General features: G+C 35.0%; 1 protein-coding gene and 1 non-coding gene across 2 annotated transcripts in view; one reads left to right on the top strand and one right to left on the bottom strand.

The window, feature by feature from the left end:
* LOC124631946 (centaurin-gamma-1A) overlaps nucleotides 1-13664 on the top strand; it is a 233700-nt gene that overhangs the window by 111828 nt on the left and 108208 nt on the right. The window lies entirely within an intron of this gene.
* Nucleotides 6580-6651, bottom strand: Trnah-gug. The gene has a single exon. It is a non-coding gene; the product is annotated as a tRNA-His (tRNA).

Raw genomic sequence — 13664 nt, 5'->3', positions numbered from 1 at the left:
CGTTTTGGTTCAGTTTTATTGTTTTTTCAGTTAGTTGATTTGAATTACGTATTGTGTAGCTGTTATTCCAAACTTTACTTTCTTTCGGAACTCCTTCCAATGGCTATTTAATGTCGTAACAATATCGTACACATTCTCTTTCTATGAGATGCTCCATAATTTCATTTTACGTTGTGGATTTTATGACATGGGTAATGGTGGCATGAAGTTTGGTTTACGTGAAAGTTCCGGTTATTTTTGGGAGATTGGTTTCGCTATTGTAATCAACCAGGTTTTTTTTTGTTATTTTCGTAGTTGAAATAAAAGTAACAAGGTACATTTTTCACTTAGAATTACTCAGTACTTCGGTATTTGGACTTGTGCCAAGTTGATAGATTCCGCCCCCTATTACATAGGGATGTAGCTACAGACATGATTGCCAGTAGCAAGCCATACTTCCATACCACCTGTTTCCTATACGTTTAACATGCGGTTGCCCAAATTCGAGCGCTCAAAATTAATATGCAAATAAGCCGTGTATACCCGGGCGACAAATGTACAGTGGCATGGTTCGTCTGCTGCGTTGTGTACCTACAAATTGTCGTGTCTGTATGTCTGTCTCATAGATAGATAAATGAAATGAAAAATAAAACGAAATTTTTAAAAGTTGGTGGTAAACAAAATGGGCTTTCTTAAGGCTAAAAGCGATCTCTTACCGACTATCTTTATCTGTCTGTCAGACTGTTAGTATTTTGATTAAGCCATAGTCCTGCAGAACCTAAGATATTAATTTCTAGGAGTAGGACTGACGAATGGCTATTTTTTGACTTGCCTTTGCCCAACTATGTACTATATTTGGATGCAACTGAGTACCTGTGTAGTACATAGAGCGACCTTTTTTTTTATTAGTTTATGCTGTCCCACTGCTTAAAAGATGGAGCGACCTTACGACCTCCTTAACCCACCTGGGCTATCCTTTGGTTGTCAGTCTTTCTGGCTTCTGGTTTCCAGTAACGAGACTGCCAAAGATGTTGATGTTTGGTTTCCTAAAATAAAGGCATTATAATACATACTATTAGAGGCATTATCGAGATTTTTTATATCAAGAGGGTTTACCCATTGTAACCCTTAAAAGTGGGTCAATGTGTTGCCATACAAAAAATAATCATTTGCCTTCATGGTTGCCTCGCTGATATTTTTTCGACCTCGAATATAATTTTATTTCGCCACTGTTCCCGAAGCCGGCTTTCCATTAATATTTTTATATCCAGCGAGTTATTAAAAAAACGTTTATTGTTTTTAAATTTTAATTTAGGCATTTTTTGCTCAATTAAAACGAATAGGCTTATCGTTTGCCTTTTTATGTGGAGTTTTATTTATATTTTTTAACATGGTTGCTTTTTGTTACAGGTAAAGTTTTGAAGTAATGCAGTCTACGTTCATTCGAGAGGGTGGGTGGAGGGTAAATATGTACTCTTAAGAATTTGTTAACTTTGATATTTCTGTTTAGGTCTTAATATAAATATTAGTCGTATTAGTATTTAAATATCTTTGTAAGGCTTAAATAGCAGAAATTACGTTTCTTTGTACAAATAAAAAATATAATTTATGTTTCCATTTTTTCAAGAAAATAGTAAATAGTTGTTTACTAGCCAGAAACGATCCACTATACATAATATCAGGTTAGATAACGCCAAAAATCTAGCTATTAAAATACATAGTAGACTTCGGTAAAATAACTTCATAGCTGAAACTTCTCTCTAAAGAATTACCGTTATTTACAATATCAAAATAATATAGTTGTCATATCACAACAGCCACTACAAAGGGATATAATGACAGTGTGATTGACAAACTTGCCCCTGGCAGGCCACAATTACGAACACACGCCGAAGCCCACCAAAACACATTGTAATTATAGCGGCCGATGTTGCTTCGGTTAATTAGGCCCTCTAGTGTATGTATAGATATGGATAGAATAGTGATATATGTTTGTTTGTAGATTGATATGTATTCTTTTGTGATAGTAATGTGTCCTGTCTAGATCGAAAACACTTCATGGAGAGATATAGATGGGTCTTAAAGCCTAAGGACTAACCTATCTGTCGCTACGTATCATCCTTCCTAGGTACCGTAATCTTGAAAACGGAATAAAAAAATCCATCGATTGTTTTATTCAGTTTGGTGCCGGCGGGATATCTGTCGTTGTAATGTGTGCATTACCATTCGTCTCCAAACTAACGACTGCCTTAAATTTTTAGTTTGAGGGACTTTTTTGTCAGATGTCGAAGTTGTTTTTGGTGGTGAATATTTCCTACACACCATCCATACGAACAAGCCATGCGTACGGAAATACAAAGCCGAAAATCCGTGCGTGAAAGCTCTTTACAAATATAGCACAAAAATGTATAAAAAATAAACAAAACAAATAGCTCTATCTTCAAGTACAAATGCAAAAGCAATTACAGTACTTCCAAATTAATCGTTTAATACTAAACTAAGGTCTAATGAAGATACAGAACAAACTCCCAACGATGCCCAAACAGATCTAATTCCGAACAACATTAAGTATGAACAACATACTGCGATTACGCATAATTTATGCAGCATTTACTTTGTTCAGGCAGATTGTTTCTTTGTAGCGTAAATCAAAGTAATGGCCTAGCTAGGGATTTTTTATGAGATAGGTACCTTTAGCTTGCAATAAGGCTGCTTTCAGACGCTGTTGTTTTTCTTATTCTTAAAAATCGTGAGTCTTAAAGAATGTAAAACATGTAGGATTTCCGGAATTATAGACCTTATGGGATGGGGACTGAATTTGAAAAGTTATACTAAAGTTATTAGGAAAGCTGACCCCACCACCATGTGGAATACATAGCACGATAGAGAGAGAGAGATACTAAAGTTATCTATAAAACTAAAGAGTTTGTTTGCATGATTGTACGCGGTTGTCTCAGGAACTACTAAATTTACCACATATCGTGGGAGACTAAAAGCTATTTTCATCTAGGTGCGTTAAGTGGTTCCTACGGGACACGGAAAAATCCCCTGACAGAAGCTAGTACTTAAATAAAGGTAACACACCATCTACGTTTGATGCCCTTTGTAGAACACTCCACTGTGCAAGTCATTTTCTTCTATTCCTTTGATATCTGAATTTTTCATACAATTTGAATAATATTGATTGTAACTTCACACCGCCACCCCAATTTACAAGGGTTAAGCTGAGCAGAGATTGGGGGCGAAACCTTTCACCAACGCCGATCCTGGTTTAAAATGCGATTTTTTGAACGGAACACCCCAATTAGTCTAGCTGACCCGGGGGTGAGAAACTACGAACCTTTGATTTAGGGGGCTTATAATGATGATAGGAAAATTTTTTGACCCTTCTGCTGCCGAACTCAAGGAATACAAAAGGCCTCCTATTTTTTGGGAAAACGGTAAAAATTATGCGGAAAACAGTTGATGGTGAATTCTGATAATTGTAATAAGTTGTAAGTCTATGTCGCGTTTGTTGAATTGATGAAAATGTTGATCAAACTTATGATACGCGACGACTTTAGGTAAGTACTTATATTCTATGGCTAAACCTTTGTCTTGGGTCGTATACTATTTAAAGAAAAGCCTCGTGTTTCATAGATAGGACACGTGTTCTGAATTCTATTGTTATCTAAAGATTTTATGATTCTTTCCGGATTCTTTTCGTTGTCTATTTACTTAAATACTTCACTCTATTTCACTCTCCCACAAAATATAAAACAAGATTGTCAATAACGAACAAAAAAATACAATTTATGAATATTATTATACTCATTATCTACTTAAGTATGACATTAACTCATCACCTTTTTAATTAATTTATCACAAATGAATACCTAATGATAATTTCAATGATCAAGTGGCGCCACCTATGCCCATTCTTATGACAACAAGGCGCAATAACAATGGATGGTAAACATGGCTATAAATAATTAATCATGTGTAAAGGTGTCAGTGTGTCATCTTATCTACATAATGATGCATTTCGATAGTACTTTGTTACTTAGTAAGTAAACATGGATGACTAATTTCTGCCCACAACAGTGCTTGTCTTTTAAGATGGTATTGGGGATTCTGAAGCTTTGTCACGATGTTCGAAGTTTATGATTTTGGTCCATTAGTGTTTGGAGATGTTCCGTGGTTTCACTTGTGTCCCGTGGTTTCACTTGTGTCCCGTGGAAATTCCTTCCCGTTCCCGAATAAAATGTGCCAATAACATTAGCACATAATGAGGCAAAATATTTTGAACGATTCAGTAGATACGGGAATACTTAATAACGAACTCAAAAAAATTTGTTCATAATATCATATATTTATTTGTAACTAGCTGATCCCGCGAACTTCGTATCGTTCAAACCTTCCCTGGACCTCTACAAACATTTTAAAACCAAAATCAGCTCGATCGGCCCAGCCGTTCTCGAGTTTTAATCAGACTAACGAACAACAATTATTATTCATTTTTATTTATATAGATTTATTTGTATTATTGTAATTTATTGTATTTATTGGTATGTGTCTTTATATTATATATTTCATAGTAATTAGTGGTATTTTCCTTGATTCAGACATCAACCTTAAATCAACAGCTTAACCTTCTATTTATAGTAAAATCCTGCGAAAATTATAAATATGGTGAAATGAGGGAAAAGCCGTAAATAAGTAGGAAGGTAGACCCGAGTATTTTATTTGTAAAGCTTGTAAATATAGAATCTCTTTGTCAGTTCCTGGGAATGAGAGTAATGTGTCGAATGACACCTAATATATCGTAGATAAACTGCCTATCATCATCAGCCCTTTTATTGTACCACTGCAGGACACAAGCCTCTTCTCATATGGAGAAGGAATGAACGTTAATCACGCTTGGTCAAGGCGGATTGACGATTTCAGACTTCATAGTCCAGGTTTCTTCAGATATTTTCATTATGTTCAAAATACAACTTAAAAAGTAATATAACTTAGAAAAATTACGTTAGGTACATTATCAAAGTTACGATACTTTACTCGACCATTAAAAAAATGCGGTCGAATTGAGAACCGTCTCCTTCTTGGAAAGTCGGATAAAAATGGCATGTTAACAGTCCTTTTACACCAGTAAATTACTGAACGCAAAATTATAATCGTCATAGTAGAAATCGCGGGCAGATAGGATGAATATGTCCTACAAATTACTCATCTGCTCGTCACGTGCCCTATCTATATGTTATTCTCTAGTCTACAGATAACAAGCGTACCTAGTAGGTCAGACACACAATTGGTCTTTCTCCTCTAGCCCAGTTCCTAAGTCACGTTTGAATCAAGGACAAAGAATAGCCTGCAGCTTATTTCTAATGGCCTTAGGTTTTTTCAGGAAAATCCTTCTAAGTAATATAAATACTAGGTACAGTTTAGGAAAATCGTACAAATATAGGTACTTAAATGTGAATGTGAGTTTGTGGGTTTGGATATGCTTTGGATACCTATGTTCATTTCTAAATTACGGCAAAAAGGGCTTAAATTCGGCTTTGAGATTGGGATACGATTTAACACAAATACGTCTTACCCGGCTACAGGAAGACATTACCTGCCGATGCAGCTCTGAAGTCTTGATACACATTTTCTGCAACTTACATCCTATCTCTGATTAGTCTATTTACAAGAAGTACAGCGTATGACCTTTTAAGTTCCTGAAGGTTTTTTTGCAAACCGTCCTCAAGTTCAAATATGTATGTTTGTTACCTCTCTTGTTTCTGAAATATAAGTTGGCTAATGTCTTGATAAACGATCTTCAACTGTCTTACAGTCGCTTCAGACTGTCAGTGGTTCCGTGAAGTTTTTTATGGAATCCTCTCAAGTGAAATATTGTCGTCGTGGGATGCAATGAAATTGTTCAATGACTCGTATTTAAAATTATTAGTTCGGAGAAGATTTAGAGCTTATTTACAACTGCTGAACTTATTTGCAACTATTTTACAGGTACTTGTCTCTCAGAATTCGCAATTCAGTTAGGTACATTACAACTACCTTTCTTACGCTGTCCTCTAACTACTAACAAACTTATACAAAACAAGAGCTTATTCACTTCTAGAGCAAAGTATGTGGTTAACAATTACATTGCAGCGTATTGTATACAAACTTCCCATAGAACAACACAGGTGCGGCGCAAACTTTCGTAACTTATCCACTACATACAACGCTTTCCATGCTTTTCTATGAAACTTCATAACAAGAACTAGTAACGCCATCTAGTGTAAAAGTTCATCAAATGTTTCAGAACGCCATCTACCGTCGAGTAGCGAGTCCGTTTACACAGCTTCAAGTGTTGTCTAGTACAAAGTCGAATGGAAGCAATAGCGCCATTTATGATAATTTTATCGAATCATATGACTTGCGTGGTTTCGCTATTGGCCGCTAGATGACACTAAAACTCATGACAGTACTGTAAATTTTTAAACTTGTTTATTTAAATCAATTGTAAATAATTAAAACATTTTGTTGTAAATAAAAAAAAAATAAGGAATGAGGAAAAAATAAAATGATATTAAAAACAAAAAAGATTTACTCCGCCATGACAGTGTTGTACACTGCCGTGACCAGGATTCGAACCTGGGTTACTACGGCCACAACGTAGGGTCCTAACCACTAGACGATCACGGCTACCGGAGCGATGAATGGAGGCGCGAAATAGCATATCGGTATCATACTGTTATGACGTCTGTTCTCATTAATTTAGTTCGTAGTGATCTGACATCGTCACGTAATATTAAAAAAAAAATTAACGCGAACTTTCGAAATGTTTGAGGTGCAACGAATGTATTTATTTATGCACTTCATGATAATAAACGAAAATAAAATTAGTTAATTCTGAATTTTGTCGCCAAAAATCCTATTTCTGCTTATGTATTTTGGAGGTTGTTTATGTCGATCTAAACACATCTTACAAGAAGGGGAGTGAGCCAATGATATCTCTACAACAAAGCACTTCTACTTACATACGGGCAAACTTCACATCAGCTTTCAATTCCCAAACACAAGAAACATTGAAATCTCCCTTTTTATACTGAGATAAATCACAATTTGACCGTTCCATACCAGTGGAAGTTCGACATATTTTTTGCACGTTGTTCAATGAATGGGAACAATGCTTGCGTGTACACATCGACCCTTGGCGGTCTCAAATTGGGTGCGCTAACTAGCCGGATTATGAGACTCGTTCCACTGCTGTGGCTTAGGACACGGTATACGGCTTAAAATTTGGGCGTGATGCCAATTTGAATTGCAATTTTCACGGTTTTCGTGGAAGATGTGGATTTTAGTTGTGCTTGATCAATAAAATGCTTCTCAAGTTCTATTGGGAGCTGTAGAAGAGGTACATAATTTACCAGAACAAAAACTAAAACACCGAATAATCACTTTAATTACCTACTCTATAATGTTAATTATGCTATAAGCGATTAACCCTAATAGATGAAGTTACTTACATTATTTGAGTTTATCAGATAGGTATTCCAGTTTACTTACACCAACTTCTTGATGCCCGGTCTTATAAGACCCATTTACCTACTCTTATAAGAGTAAATACTGTTATATATTTTTAATTTGAGTAATTATTTATTACAAGACCCTGATTTATATAATTATAAAAAACGTAAGAGAATATGTAGAAATTATTATGATCAGCAACTTTAACACAAAATTATATTTTACATCCTCAAAGCCAGTTACCATATTCTCACAGTGAGCAACCCTTTTCTGAAGAAGTAATTCATCGCGTCTTGTTTGGTCCACAATGCTCTAATAAAATATATCATTATAAATGCGGGATCATTATCATTATTCGTTACGGGAACAAGTTTGGCGGCTTGTTCGACATTCATACACTTCAACTTGTAATACTAATAAGAATTATTATTTGAATCGAGAACAACTTCATTCTGGTAAGACTTACTCGATTTTGTCGAGATCTCGATTTCTGAATCAATTTTGGGAAGTTACGTTTTATTTATTTAAAACAGAATACGGAAACAATTTTTTTTTTCTATTGTTAATTTAACATTAAGTAACAAATTATTAAACAGCATAATGTAGCCGATAACTTTCGCGTTGTATGCAAATGGAATTGTAGTCTATTTCGTTATCGGTTCTCTCAGTTCTTGACAACATAGAAACATGGTTTACTTAGCTGTAAAATATTTTATATTCTTAGCAGCACTACAACTAGATTAAATGCAGATCAATTTATGAAACAACAAAAATTCCTTTACTATTACGCCATGTTCAAGTCTTTATCATGGGTACTCTGATTTCTTCATCGTGACAGCCTTTTTTCTGCACTCCAGTCTCGCTTGACAAAAACTAGACAAAACACGCCGACCTTCGTGGACACCATAGAAAATGACCATGACCTCTTTACTACCAATTCCTGTTTTACAACAATAGAAGAATAGACTAGAGTACATAAGATAGACGGTGTTCCGAATTTAAATTCGGATTTATTTTAAGCCCCCGTACACATTGGCCCATGCGTGGCCAATACACGCCATCACCAATGTGTACACGGGGTATTGCTGTATGTTGGCGGACAATTGTCAATGTTGGCGTTGCAATCGGGAAGTTGTTCGGTTTTTTGGGCACACATCAAAGGAATCGTGGCCCAGCGTGGCCTGTTGTGTTTACATAAGGGGCCAAAAAAAAATTGTAATATACATATAGTATTGTAGTATACAAATAAATAGCCGCAGCTTTAATTACTTCGACTTCCATCGCAAGTGGTTAGCCAGGCAGCAATGAGCCATGCGCCAATGTGTGAACACCAATTGATCGTGGTCTACAATTGTGCATTGCAAAGCTTGGCCCATCACAGGCCAAGGGGCTTTATAGACTTGGATTGTTGGCAGATCCTTAACTGATAGTTTGTCTTAGGGATCAACCCTTTACAGTAGAGATACAGTCCGCGTCTAAATCTTTTATGCGTCAGTTAACAATTTATTTGCCCTCAAGCGATAGTAGACAATTGGTTTGATCCTTTTTGTTGATGTAATCCTTTCTAATGCAGTTAATATAATAGAGATATTGTAGGACGTTTGTGTATCTATTTGCTTTTGCTACTAAAAGTATTGTAGTGCACTTTTTTGCGCTAGATTTTCCTTTATCCTTTATTTGATTAGTTGCAATTTAAATAATGGCGCGTAACGAAGGTTTTGATATTTTCATCAGATAAATGTGCATCATGTGTAAATAGAAGTAGCTCTTGATAGTTTACTTCAGTGGCTATTAGTACGAAAATCCCCTATGAGTAACTTCAAACATTCTTCTCGGTTTCATTAGGTTTTACACCGACTTGATTGTGAAATTTCAGCACATCTGTGAATAACAATCGTATTATGGACCCAGGTATTACATAAACATTTTCTGAATAAACCATTCAAGTTGAATGACTTGGAAATTCAATCGATACAGCTCCTGAATTCTCTAAAAACGAGAACGGCACAGAAACATGATATAACCGTTTATTTATAGTTCCCAACTTATAATGCAATGCAAACATAACTTACGATCTCCAAACTCCGGGAAACGGCAAACTATAACGTTACAATATTTACGATTTCGCCTATTTTTCTTCACTCGATAGCACCATTGAATACCGCAAGCCCCCTACTTTATCTAGCGATTTATTAGATCAAATAACACCAGTATCAGATGCACTTAAAGAAGTAACTGCCAAAGAAAATGAACTCTTAAGTCAAGGCATTAAAGACCATGTAACACTCTCTGAAGATGCAAATAACATTGTCGAAGATAATATACATCAGAGTCTTGAATATCAGGGAGCTTGTTCAAACAGTATTTTTGGAAACAACATAAGACATGTATTTGATGAGATGACAGATTTCTGAATAGATTTTGATATAATAAGTAGATGGGGAGCTAAGTTTGGGTTTGTTTATTGCAAATTCTTTAAATAAGAAGAATGGGCCCCAATTTTATAAAGTTTTGGGAAAATAAACTTGAGTCGAGAAGAATTTAATCATATTTTTTTCTTAGCAAAATGTTTGGTTTTGTAGGCCTGTGAGAATATTTTTGGAGCGTATTAATCAATGGGCATTATCGATATGAAATGTATACTAATCATTTTTCGGATGCAAATCTAAATTGATTTAGTTACAATTGACAATTGAAAGTGGCTTGAACTTAGCAACACTAAAACACCGCTGATAAATTACAATAGTTTTCACAAACCTTGCAATTCGATTCGATGTTACATAGTGCTAATATTGTGCATTCAGAATCGGTACAATCTTGGATCCATTCTCAGCCTCTTTTGTACCGCTTAAGACAGTATCAGGATCACTAGTGTGAATGCTTTCACCGTTGCTATTTTCAACGAACACTCCAAGCATACTAATATCACACACTTCGGAAATAAAATTCTTATTACTCGTACATTTAATGCCAGACATTCACCTGTTTACCTTTGTTTGAAGCTACGGACCCTATCAGGGAAGTAACCGATACATTGCAAGTTGATCGACAACCCAGGGCGTGTGAACGTGCCTCGCTGCATTCATTCGTACCTCATCTAATTGCATTTCTACTCTGACGTGACTTGTCACGTTGCAAATTCTGACATTGTCATGACATGACGAGAAAGGGTAAGACAAGAAAGGGTGCAACCCTCAGGTCAACAATAACATTTCATAACGTTTAGAACATTTTGTTAGTTGAGAAAGTTTCTTTGTTCAACAATTTTATCTTGTTTAGATCAAACGAGTTGGATTGTAATCTTAATAGCATTATCGATAATCATATTGCTAAATATTGTATTGGCAGAAGCAGGTCACGGCTTAGAAATTTATAAATTGTGAAACCTGTCAATTTAATTGAATAAGCTTATGATCTTTTTAACCTTTACGTAAGTCTTTCGAACAATGAAGTCGGTTTAATTGAAAAACTTCTTGACTGTACCAGAAAAAAACTAGAGAGTAAGACTATTATTCGTCAATACATTAACTAAATTGCTAGCTATGTAACTTACTAATAAAATACAATGAAAGATAAGTGGTGCTTATCAGAGCTAAAATTAGTTTTGCTATGATTTGTATACCCAATACGAGTACACTCGACACTATACCTTATTAAATAGATAAAGTGTAGAGTTAATATTTTTTACTTGTATGTATTTCAAAATGTTCATAAGATCATATTTATGTTTAGACTGGTGTAGACTCATTAATTATAGTGCTAACAGACGACTATTCATTTGTTATATGCGTTTTATTTTTATGCTTAACCCCGTCGCGACAATTTGACTTAACATATGGATTAAATGACCTCCAAAAACCTATAACGAAACACAATTTAATTCTACGAATAAAATAAATTGGTATCAGCCTCAGACTGATTTTTTTCTCACAATCCAAACGTTCCCAAGTAGCCAATTGTTAATGTTCAACATTATTTTTAACACCAAAAACCGGTCTTGCAACACGGAAGTTAGTCGCACGCCGATTATTCGTATTTTCAAGTAAAATCTCAGCTACAACATCTGTCCGGTCGTGATATTTGTCGGCAGTCCTATTGTCAATTGTTTGCAGTCCGTTGCATCTTGCATTTGTGTTGAAGACGTCACTTTTGACGTGTTATGATTGAAGCTTCGAAGTTTTTGGGTCAAAGAGGTCTTTTTGCTTCCCTGGTATTCTGAAGTGTAGATTTATTGTTCGTTACCTCCTTTTCTCCTTGCTTTCGTATTCATTGTACTATCTTATTTTTTACGGCTGCTGGTTTCTTAGCATCTTTAGTCATAACTTCTGAACTAACAATTACGGTATCATCCAATTCTTCCACCTTGACATTTTATTACTCTCCATGACTAAACTGTTATTTTCGATACCCTAAAAATCGTGCGTTACATACGTTTTCGCACCACCAATTCTATCAATTTACCAAACGACCCATAACCAAATCTTAGTAGCAAGAAATTATACTGTTACCATAGGCCAACCATACGTTTCCTATGATTTATTATGTACGAATAATTCTAATGGGTTTTACGGCTCATAAATTTGTTTAACGCCTTTGATAACTCCGTCTAATGCCATTGATATTGAGAAAGTCTATTGTACATAGTCGTACGCGCATGCCGTAACGTCATTGTAGTCCGTAAAAATATTTTGAGTTATGACCTCTATTGTTTTCTTGCGAGAAAAGACATATTTTAATTTCAAATTAAGTTGAGATTTCCTTTATTTTTATTCGCCGGCACCGTCTTGTTTCCTTTTATTGTGATAATTACGTGAAATTATTTATTGTGTTAGATGCAAAGCAAATAAAATTATAACTTTGAAGAAGCATGGTAATTGTCATGAGTGGTTCAATATTCTGTTACATGATCACAATTGTTCCTTTCCATTTCTTGATCATCTTTATTCATTTTGATTGTCTCATACTTTATTTTGGCGAGAAGTTAGGCTCTATTAGCATTTCTTGTGCTTTACGTAAGAACGCCTTTCGTCGATCAGAATATTTAATTTTCTGTTAAGATGAATCTCTTATTATTCCAAACATGGCTCCGTATTAATATCATTACATAGTCTAGATCCAGTTTTACCCAAATAAATTCTTAGTCTTTATTCCCTGGGTACATCTTCAAAATGTAATAATCTTTTCTCAGACCCTCGTTCACCCTACATATTCCGCCCTTTGCTCTTGGGTGTCACCCCTAACGGTTTCTGTCCAATCGGAACGTCTTAAAATTGCAACTTTATTTTGCACCCTTCTCGGATTGCATAAAAAATATATCAGGGGTGTCCCTTCTTGCAATACAGACCCTAACTGTTCTACTTTTTTCCCAATCGAAAGCAAAATTTAGTTTTTTTTTACTATTTTGTGCGAATTTTGCGGAATCTTATTTTAGTTGTGGTGTCGTTTTTATTTATAAGCTGTTTTTTATTATGTTCTACAATAGAGATGTCGCTTTTTGGGATGATAAATCCGATTTTTATGGTTTTCATGCGACTTTTTGATATAATAATGTGTTTGGATAATTCGATTATATGGCTGCAGATATTTTTGGTTTTTGTGGAAATTAAACCAGTATTCCAAATATCTAAATAAGATACGTTGTATTAATCTTGAGATCCTTCAACATATTAATTCCTAACCCGTATTTTATCTTGTTGCATTTCATTGTGATATTAGTGAGCTTTTTAGTTACACCAAATAATTACTTGTTTTACAAGAACCAGGATTCCAACATAGGTATTTAGCTTAAATTGATTTCTTGCTTCTACCGCTCAATGCTTAGCAAACATCTCATCACTTCTTTGGATATCACCATGAATAATTACGAAGTACTCAATTTTTTTCATGATTCACACAAGCAATAACCGTGCAACCAATAATAATGTTCAAGTGACGTAACACCATAACATCTGTCAGTTTCAATTAGCGTAACTTTGTTCCTTGAATTTAATGTTTCATCTTTCTCACGATCAATTTTGAACTCTATGTCAAGATCAACAGGGTTGATTTCAGGTTTGTCTATATTACCATCGTCGCCTGAAGTTACTATTGCAAATCTTATGCAAATATCCATGTACAACTGAAGGGTAACATCATTCGATGTTTTTGCGTGTTTCTTATAAGCAGACATCTTGTTTTTTATGCGGATT

The sequence above is a fragment of the Helicoverpa zea genome, chromosome 7 (genome assembly GCF_022581195.2).
Source record: "Helicoverpa zea isolate HzStark_Cry1AcR chromosome 7, ilHelZeax1.1, whole genome shotgun sequence".
NCBI classification, from domain to species: Eukaryota; Metazoa; Arthropoda; class Insecta; order Lepidoptera; family Noctuidae; genus Helicoverpa; species Helicoverpa zea.
Note: the sequence above shows the minus strand (reverse complement) of the source record. Positions and strands in the feature narration are given on the sequence as shown.